Below are 17,147 nucleotides of genomic sequence, written 5' to 3' on the forward strand. Positions count from 1 at the left end.
GTCAAATGCCTTTTCTGCATCAATTGATAAGATCATGTGGTTTTTGTCTTTTGTTTGATTTATGTGGTGGATTACATTAATGGTTTTTCTGATATTAAACCAGCCTTGCATACCTGGTATAAATCCCACTTGATCGTGGTGAATTAGTTTTTTGATATGTTGTTGAATTCTATTGGCTAGAATTTTGTTGAGGATTTTTGCATCTATGTTCATGAGGGATATAGGTCTGCAATTATCATTTTTTGTAATGTCTTTACCTGGTTTTGGTATCAGGGAGATGGTGGCTTCATAGAATGAGTTGGGTAGTATTCCGTCATTTTCTATGGTTTGAAATACCTTTAGTAGTAGTGGTGTTAACTCTTCTCTGAAAGTTTGATAGAACTCTGCAGTGAAGTCGTCCGGGCCAGGGCTTTTTTTTGTTGGGAGTTTTTTGATTACTGTTTCAATCTCTTTTTTTTGTTATGGGTCTATTTAGTTGTTCTACTTCTGAATGTGTTAGTTTAGGTAGGTAGTGTTTTTCCAGGAATTCATCCATTTCTTCTAGGTTTGCAAATTTGTTAGAGTACAATTTTTCCTAATAATCTGATATGATTCTTTTAATTTCAGGTGGGTCTGTTGTGATGTGGCCCTTCTCGTTTCTTATCCGGGTTATTTGTTTCCTTTCCTGTATTTCTTTAGTCAGTCTAGCCAATGGTTTATCAATTTCGTTAATTTTTTCAAAGAACCAGCTTTTGGCTTTGTTAATTCTTTCAATTGTTTTTCTGTTCTCTAATTCATTTAGTTCAGCTCTAATTTTTATTATTTGTTTTCTTCTGGTGCCTGATGGATTCTTTTGTTGCTCACTTTCTATTTGTTCAACTTGTAGGGACAGTTCTCTGATTTTGGCTCTTTCTTCTTTTTGTATGTGTGCATTTATCGATATAAATTGGCCTCTGACCACTGCTTTTGCTGTGTCCCAGAGGTTTTGATAGGAAGTATTTTCATTCTCGTTGCTTTCTATGAATTTCCTTATTCCCTCCTTGATGTCTTCTATAGCCCAGTCTTTTTTCAGGAGGGTATTGTTCATTTTCCAAGTATTTGATTTCTTTTCCCTAGTTTATCTGTTATTGATTTCTAGTTTTATTGCCTTGTGGTCTGAGAAGATGCTTTGTAATATTTCGATGTTTTGGATTCTGCAAAGGTTTGTTTTATGACCTAGTATGTGGTCTATTATAGAGAATGTTCCATGTGCACTAGAAAAAAAGTATACTTTGCAGCAGTTGGGTGGAGAGTTCTGTATAAGTCAATGAGGTCAAGTTGGTTGATTGTTGTAATTAGGTCTTCCGTGTCTCTATTGAGCTTCTTACTGGATGTCCTGTCCTCCAAAAGTGGTGTGTTGAAGTCTCCTACTATAATTGTGGAGGTGTCTATCTCACTTTTCAGTTCTGTTAAAATTTGATTTATGTATCTTGCAGCCCTGTCATTGGGTGCATAAATATTTAATATGGTTATGTCTTCCTGATCAATTGTCCCTTTTATCATTATGTAGTGTCCTTCTTTATCCTTTGTGGTGGATTTAAGTCTAAAGTCTATTTTGTCAGAAATTAATATTGCTACTCCTCTTCTTTTTTGCTTGGTGTTTGCTTGATATATTTTTTCCATCCTTTGAGTTTTAGTTTGTTTGTGTCTCTAAGTCTAAGGTGTGTCTCTTGTAGGCAGCATATAGACGGATCGTGTTTCTTTATCCAGTCCGAGACTCTCTGTCTCTTTATTGGTGCATTTAGTCCATTTACATTCAGCGTAATTACAGATAAATAAGTGTTTAGTGTTGTCTTTTTGATGCCTTTTTATATGTGTTGTTGACAATTTCATTTTTCCACATACTTTTCTGTGCTGAGACATTTTTCTTAGTAAATTGTGAGATCCTCATTTTCATAGTGTTTGACTTTGTTTATTGAGTTGTTACGTTTTTCTTGGCTTTTATCTTGAGTTATGGTGTTGTTATACCTCTTTGTGGTTACCTTAATATTTACCCCTATTTTTCTAAGTAAAAACCTAACTTGTAATGTTCTATATCGCCTTGTATCACTCTCCATATGGGAGTTCTATGCCACCTGTATTTAGTCCCTCTTTTTCATTATTGTGATCTTTTACATTTTGACTTCAGTGATTCCCTGTTATGAGCATTTTTTTTTAATTAATCTTAATTTGTTTTTGTTATTTCCCTATTTGAGTTGATATCAGGATGTTCTGTTTTGTGACCTCGTGTTGTGCTGGTATCTGATATTATTGGTTTTCTGACCCAACAATATCCTTTAGTATTTCTTTTAGCTTTGGTTTGGTTTTTGCAAATTCTCTAAACTTGTGTTTATCTGTAAATATCTTAATTTCGCCTTCATATTTCAGAGAGAGTTTTGCTGGATATATGATCCTTGGCTGGCAGTTTTTCTCCTTCAGTGCTCTGTATATGTCATCCCATTCCCTTCTTGCCTGCATGGTTTCTGCTGAGTAGTCTGAACTTATTCTTATTAATTCTCCCTTGAAGGTGACCTTCCTTTTCTCCCTGGCTGCTTTTAAAATTTTCTCTTTATCTTTGGTTTTGGCAAGTTTGATGATAATATGTCTTGGTGTTTTTCTTTTTGGATCAATCTTAAATGGGGTTCGATGAGCATCTTGGATAGATATCCTTTTGTCTTTCATGATGTCAGGGAAGTTTTGTGTCAGGAGATCTTCAACTATTTTCTCTGTGTTTTCTGTCCTCCCTCCCTGTTCTGGGACTCCAATCACACGCAAGTTATCCTTCTTGATAGAGTCCCACATGATTCTTAGGGTTTCTTCATTTTTTTAAATTCTTTTATCTGTTTTCTTTTCAGCTATGTTGGTGTTAATTCCCTGGTCCTCCAGAAGTCCCAGTCTGCATTCTAATTGGTCGAGTCTGCTCTTCTGACTTCCTATTGCATTGTCAAATTCTGTAATTTTATTGTTAATCTTTTGGATTTCTACATGCTCTCTATGGATTCTTGCAACTTATTAACTTTTCCACTATATTCTTGAATAATCTTTTTGAGCTCTTCAACTGTTTTATCAGTGTGTTCCTTGGCTTTTTCTGCAGTTTGCCTTATTTTGTTTCTGATGTCTTGAAGCATTCTGTAAATTACTTTTTTATATCCTGTATCTGATAATTCCAGGATTGTATCTTCATTTGGGAAAGATTTTGATTCTTTTGTTTGGGGGGTTGTAGAAGCTGTCATGGTCTGCTTCTTTATGTGGTTTGATATCGACTGCTGTCTACGAGCCATCACTGGGAAACTTGTTTTTCCAGAAATTCCGCTAAAAAAAAAATGCAGTCAGATCCCTATCAGAACTGCCTTTGGATTATAACTGCCACCTTGTTCCCTGTAAGGATGAAAGTCCGAGATTTGGATTATATATGCTTGGCTGTAGCTGGTTCTGTGTTTTTAGTCCAATTAGGGATGGATTTTTGCTCCCTGGGTTTTCTGTGGTTCCTTCTCTCAGGCCGGAAGAGTGGGTTATGAAAAGACCAAAAGAAAAAAAAAGGGGCAGGGGGGAAGCAAAGCCGCTGCAGAGCCGGAGCTGTTCTCCCTCTGGCTCAGGAAATTCCAATGTTAATGAAGCCGACTGGGGAGGGTGGGGGAGGGATAAGAGAGAGAGGAGAGTAGCACGTCGGAATATAGCCAGAGTTGCTTGTCTTGCTTGGAATGACTATTTTATCTGAGACTCCCGAGGGGCGTGTTGCCTATGTGTGTTGGCTGTGTGGAGATTGCCCCTGGGGGTCTGGCCCGCTGAAGCCGCGGTCAGATCCTCCGCTGCCAGTCCAAATCCTAGCGTCAAGGTTCCCCTGCTGGGATGCTTTACTCCCGGCTCCAAAATGAGTTGCTGCCTCCCAGGGACGTCTCATCCCGCCAGCCGTGTTGCCGCACCGCCTCCGCAGACCGGCTGGGCCCCCTCCCGGGGTCAGTTCAGGGGAGTAGGGCTGCGCCCTGTGCTTGTGCCATCACAGGCCCAGTCAAATAACCGGCACCAGGGTTCCCCGGCTGGGACTCAGCACTCCTGGCTTCAAAACCAGTCACTGCCTCCCAGGGAGTTCTCCCACCAGCCGCGTCGCCACGCTGCTCACGCAGACTGGCTGGCCCCCTCCCGGGTTCAGTTCAGGGGGTAGGGCTGCGCCCTGTGTTTGTGCCATCACAAGATTTATGAGTTCAGCTCCCCTGGGCCCAGATGCCCGGCGCCAAGGTTACCTGCCTGGGACGCTGGCTCCAGGCTCCGAAAACAGTAGCTGCTGCCCTGTATTTGTTCGTTTTCCGTCTCTAAATCTGTGTTTGTTGTTCAGGGTTCGTAGATTGTTATGTATGTGATCGATTCACTTGTTTTTCCGAGTCTTTGTTGCAAGAGGGATCCAGGGTAGCGTCTACCTAGTCTGCCATCTTGGCCCCCTATCAGAACTGCATATTTCACAAGCTTTTGGGATCTTCATTTGCTGATGCAGCAGGACTCAAAATGAGAAGAAACAGCTGAAAATACCCATTAATAATCTGAAAGTGGAATGCATGAAGTATGAATCTAGGAAAACTGGAAGTTGTCAAAAAGGAAATGGAACTCATAAATATCAATATCCTAGAATACAGTGAGCTGAAATGGATTGGTATTGGCCATTTTGAATCAGATAATCATATGGTCTATGATGCCGAAAATGACAAATTGAAGAAGAATGGTGTAGCGTTCATCATCAAAAAGAGTATCTCAGGAACTATCTTGAAGTACAATGCTGCCAGTGATAGGATATTTTCCATATGCCTACAAGAAAGGCTAGCTAATACACAACTATTATGCAGATTTACACACCAAACACAAAGGCCAAAGATGAAGAAATTGAAGATTTTTACCAACTTCTGAGTTTGAAATTGATTGAACATGCAATCAAAATGCATTGATAGTTACTGGTAATTGGAATGGAAAAGTTGGAAACAAAGAAGGATGGGTAGTTGGAAAATATGGCTTGGTGATAAAAATGATTCCAGAGTTCAAACGATAGGATTTTGCAAGACCAAGGAATTATTCATTGCAAATACCCTTCCTCAACCACATAAATGGTGGCTACACACGTGGACCTCACTGGATGGAATACACAGGAATCAAATTGACTACATCTGTGGAAAGAACTCAAAACCCAGTGCAACAGAAAAACTCAGTATCCTCAGTCAGAACAAGGTCAGGGACCTACTCTGCAACAATCAATTGCTCAGATACAAGCTCAAGTTGAAGTTGAAGAAAATCTGAACAAGTCCATAAGAGCTAAAGTACAACCTTGATATCTCGCCTAAATTTAGAGATCAACTTAAGAATAGATTTGATGCATTGAACACTAATGACCAGAGACTAGATGAATTCTGGAATGACTTCAAAAACATCATACATGAAGAAAGCAAGAGATCATTAAATAGACAGGAAAGAAAAGACCAAAGTGGATGTCAGAAGAGACTCTAAAAGTTGCTCTTGAATGTAGAGTAGCTAAAGCAAAAGACAGAAATGATTAAGTAAAAGAGTTGAAGAGAATATTTCAGACAGCAGCTTGAGAAGACACAGTAAAATATTATAATGAAATGTGCAAAGACCTGCATTTAGAAAATCAAAACAGAAGAACATGCTTGGCATTTCTCAAGCTGAAAGAACTGAAGAAAAAAGTCAAGCCTCAAGTTGCAATATTGAAGGATTTGAAGGAGAAAATATTGAGCAATGCACGAAGCATCAAAAGAAGACGGAGGGAATACACAGTCACTGTCCCAAAAAGAATTGGTCGACCTTCAACCATTCAGGAGGTAGCATGTGATCAAGAACCCATGGTACTGAAAGAAGAGGTTCGAACCACACTGAAGGCATTGGCCAAAAAGAAGGCTTCAGAGATTTATGCAATACCAATTGAGATATTTCAACAAATGGAATGTACCACTGGAAGTGCTCGCTCATCTATGCAAAGAAATTTGGAAGGCAGCAACCTGACCAACCTATGGGAAGAGGTCCACATTTGCACCCATTCCAAAGAAAGGAGGCCGGATGAAATGCAGAAATTATCCAACAATATCATAAATATGACACACAGGTAAAATTTTCCTGTAGATTATTCAAAAGCGGTTACAACAGTACATTAACAATAGGCTCAAATATAGCAATGATTGTGAGGATGGCGAAGGATCAGACAGTGTTTCGGTTGTACACAGGGTCGGTATGAGCTGAAATCGACTAAAGGCATCTAACAACAACAACAACAATCTTTCGGTAGGTATCATACTGCACTTCGCTGCTACACAAAATTTTGGCTGTTTGCTGTGCAGCAGAAAAATACAGCAGTCTAGTCCTCTAAAGGTTACGGCTTTGGAAACCCTATGGGGAAGTTCTACTCTGACCTATACTGTCAAGTATGAGTCAGAATCCACTCGATGACAATGGGTTTGGTTGTTTGTTTTATGTCAATTTTTAGACAAACTTTAAGTAATTCTACTGAAGTTAATTATGAGAAAATATTTCAAGAAATTCAACTGAAAAATATACCTGTTGCTGTCAAATTGAATTGGACTCATAGCGACCCTGCTGTACAGTGCAGAACCCTCCTATAGGGTTTTTAAGGTTGTAAATCTTTATAGAAGCAGATTTCTGCATCTTTCTCCCATGGAGTGGCTGGTTGGTTCAAATTGCCAACCTTTTGATTAACAGTCAAGCACTTTAACCACTGCACCACCAGGACTTCCTATCTTGTTTTAGGGTATTTTGTTTAAGATCTGAATTTTTGTACAGGCACATAAACACAAACTTTAAAACGTAACTAAAAACTAGTTAGAAAAAGTACAATGAAATATATCAAAATAAACTTCCAAAATCAGGAAATAGTAAATAATAAAGATAAAAGGATAACTAATGAAATTAAAACAAGAAAGCTATAGATTTGATAACTCCAAGAGGCATTCTTTGGCAAAAGCAAACTTCGGACGAGTGTAATCTAAAAACTAATATGAGAAATCAGAATGCAGGGAATTAGTTTTGAGATAGTGGCTGTGATTATGCACGTGTCTGTCTCGATGGGAAAAATTCTGAAAACCTCAAGATAGTTCTTTCCTTTTAGGGAAATATAACTAACCACAGTTGACTTAAAGAAAATAGAGTACATCCATAGTCTAGGAAATAACTGACTAATCAACAAAGACTTACCTTCAAACAAGGTCCTTGCTGGGAGTCTCTGTGGCACACGACATAGAAATTCCCACTAAAATTGTAAAGAATATAAGGATGCATGATATGGCCACTATCCAGTACAGTAGTCTGGAGTTTCATACTATGCAATAGCACAAGAAAAATAAATTAGAGTCTTAATGTTGGAAAGGCAAAATGATCTCTTGCAGATGATGATTTATAACTGAAAGATGGTGGATATCAACTGAAAAGTTATTTAAAGTAATGACTAATTTTTTAGTTGTGTGTTTGGATAGCAATTAAATGAACTAAAATCATTAGATTTCATATGTGCTGCACTGATCAGGTAGGAAAGGACATTTGAATCAGAATACTAAAAAAACAGAAACAGGGTCTGGCATATTAGGGATACTCAGTATCTGACAACTCTATTCTACTCATTGAGAGCTATGTGCCTGGTATGAAAGACATTGCATCTTTTCATGCATTATGTCATTTCATCTTCCCCACAAACCTATGAAATAGGAAGTTTTATTATACTTCATGTACAGATAGTATTTGCTTACAGTGAATATTTGTTGAATGAAGAAATGGACTCATAAATGAAGTCATGAACACACGAGATCGCACTTATGAAAAATGAGGGAATAAAATAAAGAGGAGAAGCTAGCTCTTGCTAACAAAATTAAAAAAAAAAAAAAACACTGTGGTTCCAGCTGATCAGGACACAAAGCCCTTCACTGAAATTGTGGATGAGAAAAGCACAGAATAGGAGTTAAGAAAACATGAAATGCATGAATGGAACAACCCCACCCTAAAAGAATGGGCTTTCCTCTCTCTTTGCATTCTTCTTGTCTTCTGAGAGTTAAACCAAAGCCCTCTGCCATGAGCCGATTCTCACTCATGGCGACCCTAAGTGTTTCTTATAGAGTAGAATTCCTCCATAGAGTTTTCTATTATGAAAGCAGATCACCAGGCCTTTCTTCCATGGTGTGCTAGGAGGGTTCAAACCATCAAACTTTAGGTTAGTTGTTATCGTTGTTACATGCCATCAAGTTGGACTCAACTCATAGTGACCCTATGCATAAGAGAACGAAACAGTGCCCGACCCTGTGCTATCCTCCAAATAGTTACTACGCTTGAGCTCATTGTTGCAGCCACCGTGTCACTCCATCTCCTTGAGGGTTTTCCTCTTTTTTGATGACCTTCTGCTCTACCAAGCATGATGTCCTTCTCCAGACACTGATCCCGCCTGATGACAAGTCCAAAGTATATGAGATGTAGTCTCGGCATCCTTGCTTCTAAAGAACATTCTGGTTGTAATTCTTCCAAGACAGATTTGTTCATTCTTTCAGCAGTCCATGGTATATTCAATATTCTTCACCAAAACCACAATTCGAAGGCCTCAATTCTTCTGTCTTCCTTATTCCTTGTCCAGCTTTCCCATGCCCATGAGGCAATTGAAAACAACATGGCTTGGGTCAGGCGCACGTTAGCCCTCAAGCTGACATCTTCATTTTTCAATGCTTTAAAGACGTGTTTTGCAGCAGATTTTCCAATGCAATGTGTCTCTTGATTTCTTCACTGCTGCTTCCATGGGTGTTGATTATGCACCCAAGTAAAGTGAAATCCTTGACAAACTCAGTCTTTTCTCCATTTGGTATGATGTTGCTCATTGCTTCAGTTTTGAGGATTTTTGTTTTTTTTATGTTGTCGTGTAATCCTACTGAAGGCTGTGGTCTTTGATCTTCATTAGTAAGTGCTTCAAGTCCTCTTCACTTTTTAGCAAGCAAGGTTCTGTCATCCGTGTAATGCAGATTGTTAATGAGTCCTCCTCCAATCCTGATGCCCCATTCCTCTTCATCGAGTCCAGTTTTTCAGATTATATGCTCAGCACACATATTCTATAGGTAGAGTGAAGGGATACAACCCTGACGCACACCTTTGCTGACTTTAAACCATTCAGTATCCCCTTATTCTGTTCAAACAACTGCCTCCCTTTCCATGTATAGATTCCTCATGAGCACAATTAAGTGTTCCGGAATTCCTATTCTCTGCAAAGTCATCCATAATTTATTATGATCCACACAGTCCAATGCCTTAGCATAGTCAATAAAACACAAGTAAACATCTCTCTGGTATTCTATGGTTTCAGCCAGGATCCAGTGGATGTAGTCGAGTGCAAACCTTTTGTACCGCCCAAGGACCTTTTTGGGAATTGCTGCTCAACAAATACCTCCCTCCACACTTTTGGTCCAGCATTTCACAAATTTTCTTTCATTCTTGCCCCCTAATGAGCCTTTAGAGGCATTTTCCCTCTTAATCACCAATCTACAAACTCTTGCAATTTTAATTCCACAAATATAGTGTATGCCTGTTTAGGTACCGTGGCCCTTTAGAAGGCCACAAACCATTGTAATGTCTCATATGTTTTCACACTCCCAAGAACCTATTTCTATCACCTAGGTGGTGGTATCACCCCCCTTGAGAATACATGGTCTAGGCACAGCAGTTATTTGTCTCTTTAAGCTTTTCTGGATTGCATCCTACAAGGTTACTTTCCTCCCTGGCTGCTTTTGGTGAGAACAGAAGGGTATGAGGTGGACCAGGCATGGTTATCTGGACCAGAGTGATGTCTATGGGAGGCACAAGTGAGTTCATTTCCAACCTGGGAGTGGCGAGCTGCAGACAAAGGGAACAGGCTAGTATCCGCTGTTTCTAGGGCTTCAGCACTCGAAATACTATTCCTGCTCATCAAATAGTATTTTTCTAGTGTTCCTAACGTCTCAGACGGATTTAGCTTACAGGGAGCAAAAGAACCTAAACAGATAGGAATTTTGCTTGCTCATTTAGTTGCCATGGTATAAATCTGGGCCAACATTTGAATCCACAACCACAGGGAGTCTTTACCTTAGAAAGAACATTTCTTTAAGTTTGGACCTCTACTTTGCAGAATGCCCCTGAGAAACGCTGCCTGAACCTCTTAGCTGGAGTTTCTCCACACTCAAAGGGAAGGAGGCATGCATTGGTTCAAGACTCATTGAAATCCTGTTGCCTTCACTCAGAGACATGGAGGTTCCACCCGAGCATATCCAGGCTCCCCTGGGACATCCCATGAGCATCCCTACGACATCTCTTCTAGCCACTGAGGGTAGATCCGAGGAACAGGGGAATCACTGCAGGTGGAGAGACAAACAGAAAGCTAACTGATGGGTTTCACTGCAGATCTCTTGGGGCATCTCCCACTTCCACATGTGGCCACCCATCAATGATCTGTTGTCATTATAAAAGTGGGGGATAGAGATTATTTTTTTCTTATCCAATTCATATAAGACTGGTACATAAAATATTCAAAACTCCCCAGGAAATACAAAGTACTGGCCATTGCAATCATTTGGTTTGGAGATCAAAGGAATCATAACAACTGGTTAATTAAAGCCATGAAACTCAGAGTAATAATAGAGTAACTGCAGTGCATTTCTCAGTCTGTACTCCGAGGGAGTTAGGATATTCTTGCCAGTCATTTGGATATTGCTGTTTAGCCCCATCAAGGTTACTGCTTCAGAACACGAGAATACCTGGGCCAGGATATAATGTCCCTGTCTCCTCCCTTTTTCCCTAGAGTGACAGTTACTGTGTGTGATGCCTTTAGCCTCCACTAAGAATCATTTCAAGAATATTCAAATTCATGATTGGATTACTTGTAGGGAATTGGCTGAAGACATTGCTCATTATATTATATTATACAGTGTAATGTTTCTATGAGAATCAGGGACACATTTTTTTTTTTTAGGAGGCAGGGTCATGCTTTCATTACAGAATTAGTATGTTTTAATGTTATGGATACTGTGAATCTTATAACTGATGGTTGTAGCATAGATTGCCTACCCAACATACATATTCTCTTTTTTACTAACAGAAACCCAATTTTATAGGGAGTTGGTTAGATATGCCTTGGGTGGTACAAACAGTTGAGACCTAGGGTACTAAACAAAAAGTTGGCGGTTTCAATCCACTCGGATTCTCTTCAGAAGAAAGGCTGTCCATCTACATCTGAAAGGTCACAACCATTGAAAACCCTACAGAGCAAAGATAATTGAACAGGTGACAACTGGTTACATATGCCTTGCTGAAGTACCACACTTCCACTTGTAATTATGGGTAGTCAGTGGTATAGAAGGTAAGGTTTGGGATGGGAATATTGGAATGCTCTTTAGAAACATTTCCCCTTTTCCGTCTTCTTCTTACCCCCAGTTTGTACATGACAACTGGAATCTAGAAGCCATCATATCTACAAAAACCACACATTGTGAATGGCAGAGCAGAAATATAGACTAGCGCTTGCACTCATGTTAACCTGGAGCTATTATGTTGGACCCTTCTTTTATGGAAGAGAAAATAAACTCCTTTTGTGTTTAAAGTACTTTTAATTGAGTTTTTCCATTTATATAGCCAAATCTTACGCTAACACTACAAACACAGTCTTTTGTCTTCACTGGAATATACACAGCCAAATCAGGCACCTAATGTGGGCACCTGTGTGAGATATTATGATATGAATTTTGTTTACTTTGTCATTTCTCCCTTCATTTTATGTTTCCTTTCTTTTCTTTTGACCCAATGTTTCTCTTCTTCTATACGTTTAAAACATTTTCCTTTGTCTTATGTAATTGTGTAGACTTTCTAAAAATTCTTGTTGGAACGTATCATGTGAATGATAAATAAATGGTGTTTTTCAAATGACACTAGACAATAGATTCTAGACATTGACACATTGTATCTGTCATACCACGAGCTTCCTCTGAGGTCCTTGTACTCACTGTTGTGCTGATGAAGAAGCAGGTTCCTAGTATGTAAAGAATATTTATACAGTCCATCAGCTACTATGTGGAAAGGGCTGAATTAGAACTCACCCTTGTCTGATTCCAAGTCAGGGCCTTCCTCACTCAGCAGCGCTGCCTCCTGTAGTCAGTGCTTGACAAATAAGAGGAGGTGCTAAGGTTGAACCAGAGCAGAATCCTGAGAGCTGAACAGCCTGAGGGGAGAGTAAATATTTCTGCTCAAAGAGCAGATTGTTCTCTGAGATGGAAGCAAGAAGGAAAGGGAACCAGAGAGAATGGGCTGTGAGAAGCCCCTTCAGAGTAGGGACCTGGACGGTATAGAATTTGAATCAATACCATTTCACTATGTCATCACCCTGACTGTTCCCCAGAAGACATGGTTCATAAAAGCTTTCCTTCCCCTGAAATCCATTCCCACAGAACCCATGCCCACAGAACTCCCTGGAGTTCTCTGGCTTCTCCATGGCATCACCCCACAGACCGGGCTACACTGGCCCTTTCTCCTTTGAACAATGGGTACAGGCTTGGCAGGGAGGTGGTTTCCAGTGCTGGGTCTCAGGAGTGGATGGACCTTTCAGCGGAGGACTACAAATGAGGGGGATCTTAGCCTGTGGCCGGTGTGTTGCAGTTGAGCAGCAGAGGGAGAATTTAAAGCTTTGGGGGGTCAGAGGCAGATTTCTCAGAAGTTCTCAAAAAATACATTGTTTAATTGTTACTCCATTCTCCAGGACTCCACTCCTTGGAGGCCATGGGACCATAAAGAAAGAAAACTTTACTGCCAGTTCGGTCCCATGGGTTCAGCTTTGGCACCAGATGCAGATTCCCTCACTGCCAATGGACCCAGCTGTCCTGAAAGAGAATTTCCCTACCCAAGAATATGACATCTCATGTACGGCACATCATAAGGACCACTGATGAAAACCTAAAAACAGATTTTTCCTTAGAACCTCCAGAAAGGAAGGCAGACGTCTTGAATTTTAGCTCAGTGGGACTCATTTTGGACATCTGTCTTCCAGAACTTAAAGATAATAAATTTATGTTGGTTTAGGTCACTAGTTTATGGTAATTTTTTATAGCAGCAATAGGAAACTAATAGGCATGGCAACCCCTAGACTGAGGTTTTTAGCTGGGTATATTGCAATCCCAAACTAAACCAGTGTTCTACTATTAAAAAAAAAAAAAAGTTGAGAATAGATATTGGAAAGGCAACTGAGCCATGTTTTCCACAAGAATAATTGGGCAAGATAATCCTATAGGGTCGCTATGAGTTGGAATCGACTTGAGGGCACTGGGTTTTTTTTTTTTTTTTTTACAAACAAGAATGAAGAGAAAAGGTTTGGTCTCCTCTTTATCACATGCACCATGAAGCTTTGCTTAGCCAGTGTGAAACTGGCTCAATCTAAATAGATATATCCATGCAGCAGAATGATCACAAGCAAATCCAGTACAGTCAGATGCTATTATATTCATTCTGTCCTACAGAGGGTCAGTATGAGTCTGAATGGACTCGTGGGCACCTAACAACAACAATAATAATTATATTGTAAAAGCAGCATCAAAATCAGTGAGAAAAGAAAAGATTTGGATATAAATGAGACTTACTAAGTTAACTGCTGGAAGCAAAAAAAAAAAATTTCTGTCTTAAAGTGATAAAGTTGGAAGAAATATTTCAAATAGCATAAGATTTCTAGAAGATACTATAGATTAATGCCCAAAGTGGAAGAACATTCCATATGAAGAGCAGAACTTCTTAAAATATTTTTTCTTACCTTCAGCCTTCTCGAAATCCTCATGTACCAAAGCTGCTACCAGAAGCTTCCATCTTATCTTGACTTCCAACTCCAAATAGTCTCTTCCAAACCCAGATTCATTCTCTCTTCTCTGACTCTTTTATACTCTCTCTTAATTATTCTTCCCATTTTCCATATAATATAGGCTTCCCTGCTGATTGCTCAGCATCTCCACCATCTGTACAAAAAAGCACAGAAGTATAGGATTTGGCTGGGAAGAAATGCAGCCACTGTGAGAATGATTGCACGAGGGAAAGGGAGTGTGGATATAGATTCCTTTTTTACTTTTTCTGTTACATAACTTATTGAAACCCCAGCTTCATGGCAAAGTTTGATATCACTTCTATGGATTATTCGTTTCTGAATTCTCATTTCGTTCAGCACGTTCCCTCCATTTCTACACACAATGCTACTACAATAAAAAATAAGTCTGCACTCTAGAGTTACCGTAGCAATAAAATACATGTGACAATGGAATTATACAAAACTTCAAACATCATTTTTTTACCAGTACTTAGAACCCTTAATACTAAAAAGCAATACCATCAAAAAAATTTTAACATGCAAAAAAAATGATAAATAGACTTGCAGGGGGCTTACAAATGTAAATATTCTACTCAGAGGTTGACTTCTACTTTGTCCCACAGTCAACGTCAGATTAATTGACCTGAGAATTAATGAGACATAAGAAACAAAGAGAGGAAGATCCTCAATGAGATGGACTGATACAGTGCCTGCAAACGTGGGCTCAAGCATGCAAGGATTCTGAGGGTGATGCAGGACAGGGCAGTGTTTCATTATTGTGCGAATCTGCGTTGTAGCCTTTCATCATACTCAATCAATCTATATAACCCGAGAAGCTGAACTATATGAAGAAAAATATGGTATCAGCATCGGAGGAAGACTCCTGAACAACCTGCATTACACAGATGACACAGCCTTGCTTGCCGAAAGTGAAGAGGACTTGAAGCACTTACTGATGAAGATCAAAGACCACAGCCTTCGGTATGGATTGCACTTCAACATGAAAAAAATGGAACTCCTCACAACTGGACCAATATGCAATATCATCACAAATGGAGAAAATATTGAAGTTGTCAAGGATTTCATTTTATTTGGATCCTCAATAAACAACCATGGAAGCAGCAGTTAGGAAATCAAAGAACATATTGCATTGGGTAAATCTGCTGCAAAAGTATTCTTGAAACTGTTAAAAAGCAAAGATGTCACTTTGAAAACTGAAGTGCGTCTGACCTAAGCCACGGTATTTTCAATAGACGCACCTGCCTGTGAAAGCTGGACAAGGAATAAAGAAGATCAAAGAAGAATTGATGCCTTTGAATTACGGTGTTGGTGAAGAGCGCTGACTATATACCATGGCCTTCCAGAAGAATGAACAAGTCTGTCTTGAAAGAAATACAATCAGAAAGCTCCTAGGATGCCGGGATGGCAAAATTTCATCTCACATACTTTGGAGGGATCAGATTCTGGAAAAGGATATCATGCTTGGTAGAGTTGTTGTTGTTGTTGTTGTTGTTAGGTGCCACTGAGTCATAAGGACTCTATGTACAACAGCATGAGATACTGCCCTGTCCCTCGCCATTCTCATAATCATTGTTATGCTCAAGCCCGTTGTTGCAGCCAATGTGTCAATCCATGTTGTTGAGAGTCTTCCTCTTTTTCACTGACCCTCTACCTTAGTCTTCAAGGTGACATCTTTGCTTTTTAACACTTTAAAGAGGTCTCCTGCAGCAGGCTTGCCCAGGGCAATGCATCATTTGTTTTCCAGACTACTGTTTCCATTGGTGTTAATTGTGGATCAAAGTAAAATGAAACTTTTGATTACTTGAACCTGGTAAAATAGAGGGTCAGTGAAAAAGAGGAAGACACTCGATGAAGCGGATTGACACTGTGGCAGCAACAACGGTCTCAAACACAACATTTGTGAGGACAAGGCAGGACCAGGCAGTGTTTCATACAGTTGTACATAGCGTTGCTATAAGTAGGACCTGACTGGATGGCGCCTAACAACAACATTTTCCTGAGGTTGCGAGATCTGTACTGGGAACTTTTTCTCAAATCTCTATTAAAGCACTTGCCACACTGAATTGGCTACCTGTCTCTACCACTAGCCACAAGCCTTCCGAGGGCATGACTGAATCTTGGGAATCTTTGTATCTCCATGCCTGGTACGTAATACATACTTCATCAAATTTGGTTGAAGGAAAGAATTAAGGAGTTTATTAGTAAATGAACAATGCTATCACCTAATAAGTACCATCCTACCCCTATTTTGTACCCTGCAGTTCACTTTCCTCACTAATTTATCTTTGTAAAACACTATTTTTCAAACTTTTGGCCATTCCTTTGTAGATACAAAAAAATAATGAGTATACACAAGCATGAAGTACAATCAAGTGAAGTAAAGCAGAAGCAGAAGCAGGTGGAGTGGAGTGGAGTAGAAAATAATGTTGCACACATGATAAGGCAAAGTCTTGTTTATCTTAAGTTTCAGTTGTGTGTGTATGTGTGCATCAGTACTGTATACTGGGTTTCGGCATAGGATGTATTCTTACTGTGGCTTCTGACCAAAATGATATGAAAGGCACCGTACTAAACCTTAGCTTTGTGCACTTCATGCCCTGTTAGGCAAGTCAGAATTAGATGCGATTCTGTTACTAGTTCTTGCGATTTTTCTAACTCCCTTCAGTAATGTTCGATGTCTCTTCCTACAAGATTAATGCCTTAGCTTCACATTCAAGACCTTACATAATCTGCCCCCAACCTATTGCATATTGCTTTCTTCCCACAACCAGCGCCATTACAAAACATCAAGCCTATGCAAATGCTCTGCTCCTTGCCTTTCCCACCCTGCTAAATGTACAAGACATAGTCTTTGCTTTGTAACTTTTGCTTACCCTCTCTCACTTTCACTCCACCACCCCTGCCACTCCTAATGGGCTCTGTCTTCAATGATTTAGCTACAGGTGTGTTCCTGACGGTCTTCAGCTAGAAGGTATTGACACTTGGCTCATGGTAAGTACATATAATGTTTCCTGTAAAAATAGCACTGAGATTCTTGTACTACCACATAATTCCTTTTTACCTTTTATCTGAATTTTGTGATGAGTGTTGTTTACAATGCACAAAGTGAGAAGTTGGTTCAAACACAGTCTTAAGTCACATGTGATTGATTCACAGGAAGGCTATGAGACCAACGGCAACATAAAAATTATTTTAATTGTCTGTGGTTTTGTCTCACATTCATATTAATGACATCTTTCTCAAAATGCTAGCCCCAGTGCTCAACGACCAATGCCAATAAGCCACAGAA

The 17,147-nt window shown here is 39.6% G+C and overlaps 1 long non-coding RNA gene across 1 annotated transcript; it reads right to left on the reverse strand.

Annotated features, from left to right (window-relative positions):
- Positions 1-7,214: 7,214 nt before the first annotated feature.
- LOC111749197 (uncharacterized) lies at positions 7,215-16,741 on the reverse strand. Its single transcript, XR_010321218.1, has 3 exons — positions 13,793-16,741; positions 12,096-12,217; positions 7,215-7,255 (listed from the first exon to the last, which is right to left on the reverse strand). It is a non-coding gene; the product is annotated as an uncharacterized LOC111749197 (long non-coding RNA).
- Positions 16,742-17,147: the final 406 nt, after the last annotated feature.

Source organism: Loxodonta africana, chromosome 3, assembly GCF_030014295.1.
Source record: "Loxodonta africana isolate mLoxAfr1 chromosome 3, mLoxAfr1.hap2, whole genome shotgun sequence".
Classification (NCBI taxonomy): Eukaryota; Metazoa; Chordata; class Mammalia; order Proboscidea; family Elephantidae; genus Loxodonta; species Loxodonta africana.